The sequence below is a fragment of the Bubalus bubalis genome, chromosome 5 (assembly GCF_019923935.1).
Source record: "Bubalus bubalis isolate 160015118507 breed Murrah chromosome 5, NDDB_SH_1, whole genome shotgun sequence".
Taxonomy (NCBI): Eukaryota; Metazoa; Chordata; class Mammalia; order Artiodactyla; family Bovidae; genus Bubalus; species Bubalus bubalis.
This window is the reverse complement of record NC_059161.1, coordinates 13275354-13284663: the sequence shown is the minus strand read 5'-3', so window position 1 is coordinate 13284663 and position 9310 is coordinate 13275354. Positions and strand designations below refer to the sequence as shown.

The window sequence follows — 9310 nt, the reverse complement described above, 5'->3', positions numbered from 1 at the left end:
ATACATAATATACACATAATCTTAAAAAATAGTGTTTAGCTTCTATAAGTTACAGACTGGATAGTCTGCTGGTATTACCTCCATGCTGTAACTATATTTTTCTCCATGATATGATGTGAACTTGAGTTTCTTAATAGATTCACAGATTCAGGAGATTTACTTATACTAATCTGGTGCTATGGGAATATAATGACCCCATGGAACAGAGTTCTGTTTTATTATAAAACTGTGTCAACAGTGCGGCAGGCACATTTTTGTTTATTGGGTCACCTCTTTCTAAACTACAAACAGAGAACACCCTTTTGGTTAACACATTCTCTTCAGTAATTTAGAAGCATCAATTAGGTAACAAGTTTCTTTCACCCTTTGTCATATCTTATGAGATTTCTAGGCCCTCATTCTCTTCTTCCTGAACTAATTTCTGCTGGTAGTGAATGTCAAACAAGAAGCGTGAATTTCATAACAGGGTTTCATAGATTTTTTTAACCTTTTTAGGAGATATTTAGTTCCAGCAACCCTTAAGTCTCTCCAGTAAGATATAATTTTTTAAAACTCTCAAGTTCCAAAAAAAATAATAATTCACTCGTTACAATCAGAATATAAAACCGTGACCAACAGAGGATACAATATAAACTTTTGTCATGTTAACAAAGTAGATGGTTTTACTACAAGCTGCTGACACTTCTATCAGTGGCAGCCTTAGGGAGGCTGTTGGTTGTAACCATCATGTCCATATTGATGGGCTAGTAACGTTCTGCTCTGTGCTGCAGGCAATTGTTACCCCAGGATCATTCATGCCACTGATTGGGTCAGTTGGCACTTGGGCACCCCTGTCTGCTATCCCTACCTCTAAACTGTCTATTACCTTGCAAACGATTACCTCTATTTTTCCGGTTCCTACCAGATCTGCTATTCCATTTCTCCATGATTGGAGGGGACTCAGGAGGGTGTTTCAGTTATTCTTGGTACTCTTTGTCATCTTGGTACTCTTTGTGAAAAAGTTGGCTTAAAACTCAACATTCAGAAAACTAAGATCATGGCATCCGGTCCCATCACTTCATGGCAAATAGATGGGGAAACAGTGGAAACAGTGTCAGACTTTATTTGGGGGGGCTCCAAAATCACTGCAGATGGTGACTGCAGCCATGAAATTAAAAGATGCTTACTCCTTGGAAGGAAAGTGATGACCAACCTAGACAGCATATTAAAAAGCAGAGACATTACTTTGCCAGCAAAGGTCTGTATAGTCAAGGCTATGGTTTTTCCAGTGGTCATGTATGGATGTGAGAGTTGGACTATAAAGAAAGCTGGGTGCTGAAGAATTGATGCTTTTGAGCTGTGGTGTTGAAGAAGACTCTTGAGAGTCTCTTGGACTGCAAGGAGATCCAACCAGTCCATCCTAAAGGAAATCAGTCTTGAATATTCATTGGAAGGACTGATGTTGAAGGTGAAACTCCAATACTTTGGCCACGTGATGCAAAGAGCTGACTGGTTTGAAAAGACCCTGATGCTTGGAAAGATTGAAGGCAGAAGGAGAAGGGGACAGAGGATGAGATGGTTGGATGGCATCACCGACTCAATGGACATGAGTTTGGGTAAACTCCGGGAGTTGGTTTTGGACAGGGAGGCCTGGCGTGCAAAGAGTTGGACATGACTGAGTGACTGAACTGAATGGAATCTACTGGCAAACATCTCTTCAAAATCTGGAACAGCTTCAGAAGTGTCAGTCATTCTGAAATTCCCAGATATTTGAGGAAGCTGTTCTGTTTAATGTTTAGATTGTTTAGATTTCCAGTCCAGAGTGCCATCAGAGGACCTCCCTTATATAGATTCTTAGACACATATTTCATGTTTGTACTTTATATATCAGAAATTAGTATTTTCTGATTGATAGCATATTAAAATTAATTGGCATTTTACGAGATAAAGATAAATCTCCTACTAGTTCTATCTCTCTGGGGATACCTAACACAGAGAAAATACAAATTTGACTCACAAAACTCTGTATTACTTAGTTGTTGTTATGTTACTTGCTGCTTTATAAGAGTAAAGCATTGGTATCTTGTTCCAAACATCATAGGCATATTTATTTCTTAAAGATTTGTATGTTACAGAAAGTCCATTACAATTCAGAATCCCATTCTGGTTTGAGTCCTTTTCCCATTTAATTGAGAAAGACATTAACCTGCTCCTAATTTAGAAATGTTTATTCTTGAAGATCTGTCTATTTCCCTGAGCCGTACAACTCTAGTCTGGAGAGATTTTCTTTAACAGAAATACATTTTAATATTATGTGGATAATTTTCACTCAGAACTTCTAGGCAACCATCATCTTTGGACAACCAGTTTGCCTTTTGTCAATTATTTGCTGGGCCATCACAAATTACTTTACTCAAAGTCACAATAGCAAATGAACTAGGGCTTCCCTGAGGGTCCAGTGGTTAAGAACCCGCCTTCTAAAGCAGGGGACATGGGTTTGATCCCTGGTCTGGGAAGATCCCGCAATCCACGGAGCAACTAAGCCTATGCACCACACTACTGAGACAGTGCTGTAGAACCTGTGCACCATAACAAGAGAAGCCACCACGAGAAGTCTCACCACCCCAGTGAAGAGTAGCTCCCACTCGCCTCAACTAGAGAATGCCCAGGTGAAGCAACAAAGACCCAGTACAGCCAAAAATAAATAAAATCAAATAAATAGTAAATCAATTATAGTTCAATAGAACATATAAATATACATATATAATAAATTAAAAATCCAACATTGACACCCAAACCCTCAAACCACTTAATAAAAAACATCCTGAAAATATCCTGTCAAAGAATGGTTATTGTTGTTCAGTTGCTAAGTCATGTCCAAGACTCTTTGTGACCTCATGGATAGCAGCACGCCAATCTTCCCTGTCGATCACTATCTTTTGGAATATGCTTAAACTCATGTCCACTGAGTCGGTGATGCCATCAAACTATCTCATCCTCTGGCGTCCCCTTCTACTTCCGCCTTCAATCTTTCCCAGCATCAGGGTCTTTTTCAATGAGTTATTCTTCACATCAGGTGGCCAAAGTGTTGGAGTTTTAGCTTCAGCATCAGTCCTTCTAATGAATATTCAGGACTGATTTCCTTTAGGATGGACTGGTTGGATCTCCTTGCAGTCCAAGAGACTCTCAAGAATCTTCTCCAACACTTCAGTTCAAAAGCATCAATTCTTTGGCACTCAGCTTTCTTTATGGTCCAACTCTCACATCCATACATGACTACTGGAAAAACCACAGCTTTGACTAGACAGACGTTTGTTGGCAAAGTAACATCTCTGCTTTTTAATACGCTGTCTAGGTTGGTCATAACTTTCTTTCCAAGGAGCAAGTATATTTTAATTTAATGGCTTCAGTCACCATCTGCAGTGATTTTGGAGCCCCCCCAAATAAAGTCTGTCACTGTTTCCCCATCTATTTGCCATGAAGTAATGGGACCGGATGCCATGATCTTAGTTTTCTGAATGTTGAGTTTTAAGCCAACTTTTTAACTTTCCTCTTTGACTTTCATCAAGGGGCTCTTTAGTTCTTTACTTTCTGCCATAAGGGTGGTATCATCTGCATATCTGAAGTTACTGATATTTCTCCCTGCAATCTTGATTCCAGCTTGTGCTTCATCCAGCCTGGCCTTTTGCATGATGTACTCTGCATATAAGTTAAACAAGAAGGGTGACAATATACAGCCTTGATGTACTCCTTTCCTGATCTGGAACCATTCAGTTGTTCCATGTACAGTTCTCACTCTTACTTCTTGACCTGCTTATAGATTTCTCAAGTGGCAGGTTAGGTAGTCTGGTATTCTCATCTCTTGAAGAATTTCCCACAGTTTGCTGTGATCCACACAGTCAAAGACTTTGGCATAGTCAATAGAGCAGATGTTTTTCTGGAACTCTCTTGCTTTTTTGATGATCCAGTGGATGTTGGCAATTTGATCTCTGGTTCCTCTGCCTTTTCTAAATCCAGCTTGAATATCTGGAAGTTCATGGTTCATGTACTGTTGAAGCCTGGCTTGGAGAATATTGAGCATTACTTTGCTAGCATGTGAGATGAGTGAAATTGTGCAGTAGTTTGAACATTCTTTGGCATTGCCTTTCTTTGGTATTGGAATGAAAACTGACCTTTTCCAGTCCTGTGGCCAGTGGTTTTCCAAATTTGCTGGCACATTGAGTGCAGCATTTTCATAGCATCATCTTTTAGGATTTGAAATAGCTCAACTGGAATTCCATCACCTCCACTAGCTTTGTTTGTAGTGATGCTTCCTAAGGCCCACTTGATTCTGAATTCCAGGATGTCTGTCTCTAGGTGAGTGATCACACTATCATGGTTTTCTGGGTCATGAATGAATAGTCAGGGTTGATTTCCTTTAGGATTGACTGGTTGGATCTCCTTGCTGTCCAATAGACTCTCAAGGGTCTTCTCCATCACCACAGTTTGAAAGCATCAATTTTTTGGTGCTAAGCCTTTTTTATGGTCCAACTCTCACATCCATACATGACTACTGGAAAAACCATAGCTTTGCCTAGATGGACCTTTGTTGGCAAAGTGACCTTTCTGCTTTTTAATGTGCTATGTTTGTCATAACTTTCTTTCCAAGGAGCAAGTATCTTTTAATTTCATGGCTGCAGCCACTGTCTGAACACATTTTCATAAAATCTGTCACTGTTTCCACTTCTATTTGCCATGAAATGATGGTACCAGATGCCATGATCTTAACCAAAGGGTAGAGTTAACTCAACTTTTGTTTTATTTTCTTTTGTCTTTCCTTTTTCTAAAAAATTTTTTGTTTATTTATTTGGCTGCACTTGGTCTTACTTGGGCCATGTGGGCTCTTCCATCTTTATTATGGCATGTGGGATCTGATTCCCTGACCAGGGATCAAATCTGGGTCCCCTGCATTGAGAGCATGGAGTCTTAGCCACTGGATTACCAGGGAAGTCCCCTGTTTTTCTTTCCTTGGTTTCTTCTTTAGATTTGCTTTATTTAGTTTTCACCTGTTAATTATTTTGGGAAAAATTTCATTATTCCTAATTATTAGAGTCAATAACAAATTACCTTTGAGATTATGTTGAGTTTAAATCAATGACTAAAATTTCCATATGAAGTACGTGTAGATCTATATGACACAATGTATATTAAAACTTCTATAATGGGACAAAAAAGTCACACAATTTTTTTAAACAAAAATTAAATTGTATGAATATTTATGAATAAAATTGTATGTGTGGACACAGTTAACAGTTGGTTCCTCTGACAGACTTAAAGTTTCTTAAAACTATGTGTCCTTTTTCACTTTAAGTAAAGCATTTTCTAGTTTTACTTTTTTAACAAAGTATTTTTTTTTTAATATTTATTTATTTATTTAATTGTGCCAAATCCTAGTTTTCTGACCAGGGATCAAACCTGAGTTCCCTGCATTGGGAGCACAGAATCTTAGCAACTGGGTCACATGGAAGTCCCTCACTTTTTCTTTAATCACTTTTGGACATGGTTATAACACTTGAATCAGGAACATTGGACATGATTTTTATTTGTACATTTATTCTTATGAATATGATTTGTAATTAGTGATTTTATTATTTTGTGTGTGAAGCTATATTTTTTCTCATTTTCACTGGGACAATGGAACAATAATGTTTAATTTTGAGTGATACAGTGATTGTCTAAGGCATATAGCTTCCGTCTATGGAGTCGCACAGAGTCGGACATGACTGACGCAACTTAGCAGCAGCAGCAGCAGCAGGCTTATTGATTTATTTTGGAGGTTGGACAATTTTTGTCTTTGGACTGGAAATTTTTAATAAAAGTTCTATACCTAAAATTAAAAAAAATGGGAGTTGAAAACATAGTAATAGTTGAAGCCATTTTATAACAAAAAATTGTTGGTATAGTTCAAGATTGTGTTTAAAAGAAGCTTTTGATTTTATATGTGTTATTTCATAATACAAATAAAATGTCATCTATAGTTGTTTCTTATATTGGCCTCCCAAGTTGGGCTAATTAGAGATTTATGACATTATGGAAATAGAAATGATGCTAGAACCTTGATGATTATTCAGTTGTGTATGTCTGCTTGGGCTGCCATAACAAAATTCCACAGGGATTTCCTGGGTAGTCCAGAGGTTAAGACTTTGCCTTGCAATTCAGGGGATGGAGGTTCAATTGCTGATCTTGGGACTAAGATCCCGCAAGCTGGGGGCGGGTGGGGAGGTGAAGACAACTAAGCTTGTGAGCTGCATGGAAAGATCCCGCATGACCCAAGGAAGATCTGCACACCATGACTAAGACCTGATGCAGCCAAGAAGTAATAATAAGAAAATTCCACAGTCTAGGTGGTTTAAACAGCATAGATTTATTTCTTACAGTTCTGAAGGTTAAGAAATCCAAGATCAAGGTGCTGGAAAATTTGATTTCTGATGAAAGGTCTCTTCCTGGCTTATAGAAGAGTCATTTTTGCTTAGTAATATGCATTTAAGGTTACTCCATGTCTTTTCATGCTTGATAGCTCATTTCATTTTAGTGCTGAATAATGTTCTTTTGTCTGACTGTACCAAATGTAGTGTCATTTCTTACAAGGATAGTCATACTATCAGATCAGGGCCCTGACTTCTTTTTTTGTTTAAGTATAGTTGACTTACGAAGTTGTGTTAATTTCTGCTGTACAACAAAGTGATTCAGTTATACATATATTTACACTCTCTTTTAAATATTCTTTTTCATGGTGGTTTATCAGAGGATATTGAATATTGTTCCTTGATCTATACAGTAGGACCTTATTGTTATCCAGGACCCTCACTTTATAACCTCATTTAAACTTAATTACTTCCTGAGAAGTAAATTCATCCATACTTGGGTTAGAAGTTCAACATGTGAAATTTGGAAGGACACAAACATTTAACCCATATCACTAACACCCTAATTTTATAAAGTAGAAACAGATTAATAGAATGTTAGAAACAAGATGAAAAGAGACATAAAGGGTGTTATTATTAACCTTTCTACTGATTTTTAAAAATTTAATTTAACTTTAAAATTTTTGGCCACGTGGCATGTAGGATCTTAGTTCCCTGATCAGACATTGAACCCACACCCCCTGCATTGGAAGCAGTCTTAACTGCCGGAATGCCAGGGAAGTCCTCTTTGATGTTTTCTATCAAAATGTTTTAAATAACTTGATTAAATAAATTCTCGGTAAAACTGGATCTCTTAGTTACTTAATTCTCAATTGAAAGTTCTTTCTATGACATTACTACCCTCTTTTGTTATGTAAGAATCCACTGCTGTAGGTTTTTAATTTGGATCATGTTCAAAAGCTTAAGAACTACCTGAAGTTTTATGATAATCATTGTGTTATTTTTTATTTTAGGTGTTTAGCTTTTATAAGATTCTCAAAATAATCTATGATAGCAAAAGTATCCATCTACTAAGCAGTGGTTTTCTGTATCCCATCAGAATGACAGTTTTCTCACTCAAAAGTCCCTTTCTGTGCTAAATTAGGTATATTCATTCAATCAAAAACCAATAAGGGTATTTCCCAGTAGTGAGCTTCATGCTAAGAATGAAAAAATGAATGTCACAATTCTGTAATAAAGACTTACTAAAAGAGAAAAAATGATAAGGAAGAACTGAAGAGGAACATAACTGTTAACATACAAGTTTTGCTGACTCCAAAACTAGTATTTTTTTCTTTTCACCATACCATCAGTTCAGTTCAGTTCAGTTCAGTTGCTCAGTCGTGTCCGACTCTTTGTGACCCCATGTATCGCAGCACGCCAGGCCTCCCTGTCCATCACCATCTCCCATACCATGATAACTCCCAATTTGACTTGTCTCCTCCTTCTAGATCTTATTAAAGCTGTAGAAATATTGGGCATGAAGTAGCTGACCAGTTTTGTTTTTTCCTTGTTCTGAACTGACATTGTGTTGGGTAAAGAAAGAATTCTGGTGATGTTCCACTTATTTTGCAAGTGGAGGCCTTCATTTTCAGTTTTAATTCCAGGAAAAAAATTGCACATTCTCCTTTTAAATCTCCCTCTAATCCACACACAATATAGACTAGAGTGGGCCCAACAGAGATCGTGCAGAGTGTGAGCACACAGGTAAGAAAGATAATGAATCACTCTATAGCTAGTATTTGCAGAGAAAATTCAAAAAAGGAAAATCTCTGAAGAAATACTGTGATGACTTTAGGGCTTAAAAGACTACACTTAAGGTAAATGTATAAGACAAGACCTAAGAGAAGTAAGTCACAAGGCAAAAACGCAAAAGGGTTAGTCGCACAGTTATGTCCAACTCTCTGTGACCCCATGACTGTAGCCCACCAGGCTCCTCTGCCCATGGAATTAATTCTCCAGGTAAGAACACTGGAGTGGGTAGCCATTCCCTTCTCCAGGGGATCTTCCCAACCCAGAGATCAAACCTAGGTCTCCCACATTGCAGGCAGATTCTTTACCATCTGAGCCACCAGGGAAACCCAAGTCATAAGGGCATTGAAGCAAAAAGCATACACCTGCCAGTCTATTGGGAGTGCTGTAAGCAGGTCTGAGAAGGACTGTAACATTATCATAAAGTAGAAGGAAACAGAACTCAAGAGACACTATATGCTTTGTTGCTTGTATCTGTATAGAGTGATTTACACATACTTGCCATTATAGGAGGGTGGTCTCATCACTCCCAGTGTGTTCTTCTCTTGCTCACATTAGCTACTGTATTAGTCTCCTATCGCTGCTGTAACAGCTCACCTAAACTCAACAATACAAATTCATTATCTTTTAGTTCTGCAGTTCAGAAGTCCTAAACTGGCCACATTGGCTACAATTGAGGTGTGCATTCCTTTGTGGGAGCTCTAGGGGAGAACACGTTTTCTTGCCCTTTTCCACCTCCTAGAGGCTGCTCACATTCTTGCTTCCCTGGCCGCTTTCATCTTCAAAACTACTAATAGCCAGTCAAGTCTTTCTCACATTGCATCGCCCTGTCAATGAGCCTTCTGTCTTCCTCTTTCATATTTAGGAACCCTTTTGAGTTATTCTTATGATTACATTGGGTAATCCAGGATGAACACTTTAAGGTCAGATGATTAGCAAAATAATTTTCTCTGCAGCTTTTATTCCATGTTGTTATATGACAAATTCCAGGAGTTAGAACATGGACAGCTTTGGGTAAGGGACATGATTCTGCCTAACACAGCTAAAATTTTTTTTTAAGTGCCCTAATTAATGCTTTGTATCATGGCATAACAGGGTAGACCTTTGCTGAGCTGTAAACCAATTGAGAAGCAAAG

General features: G+C 38.0%; 1 pseudogene; it reads right to left on the bottom strand.

Annotated features, from left to right (window-relative positions):
• Nucleotides 1-699: 699 nt before the first annotated feature.
• On the bottom strand, nucleotides 700-1739 carry LOC112584968 (annotated as a pseudogene).
• Between the last annotated feature and the right edge of the window lie 7571 nt (nucleotides 1740-9310).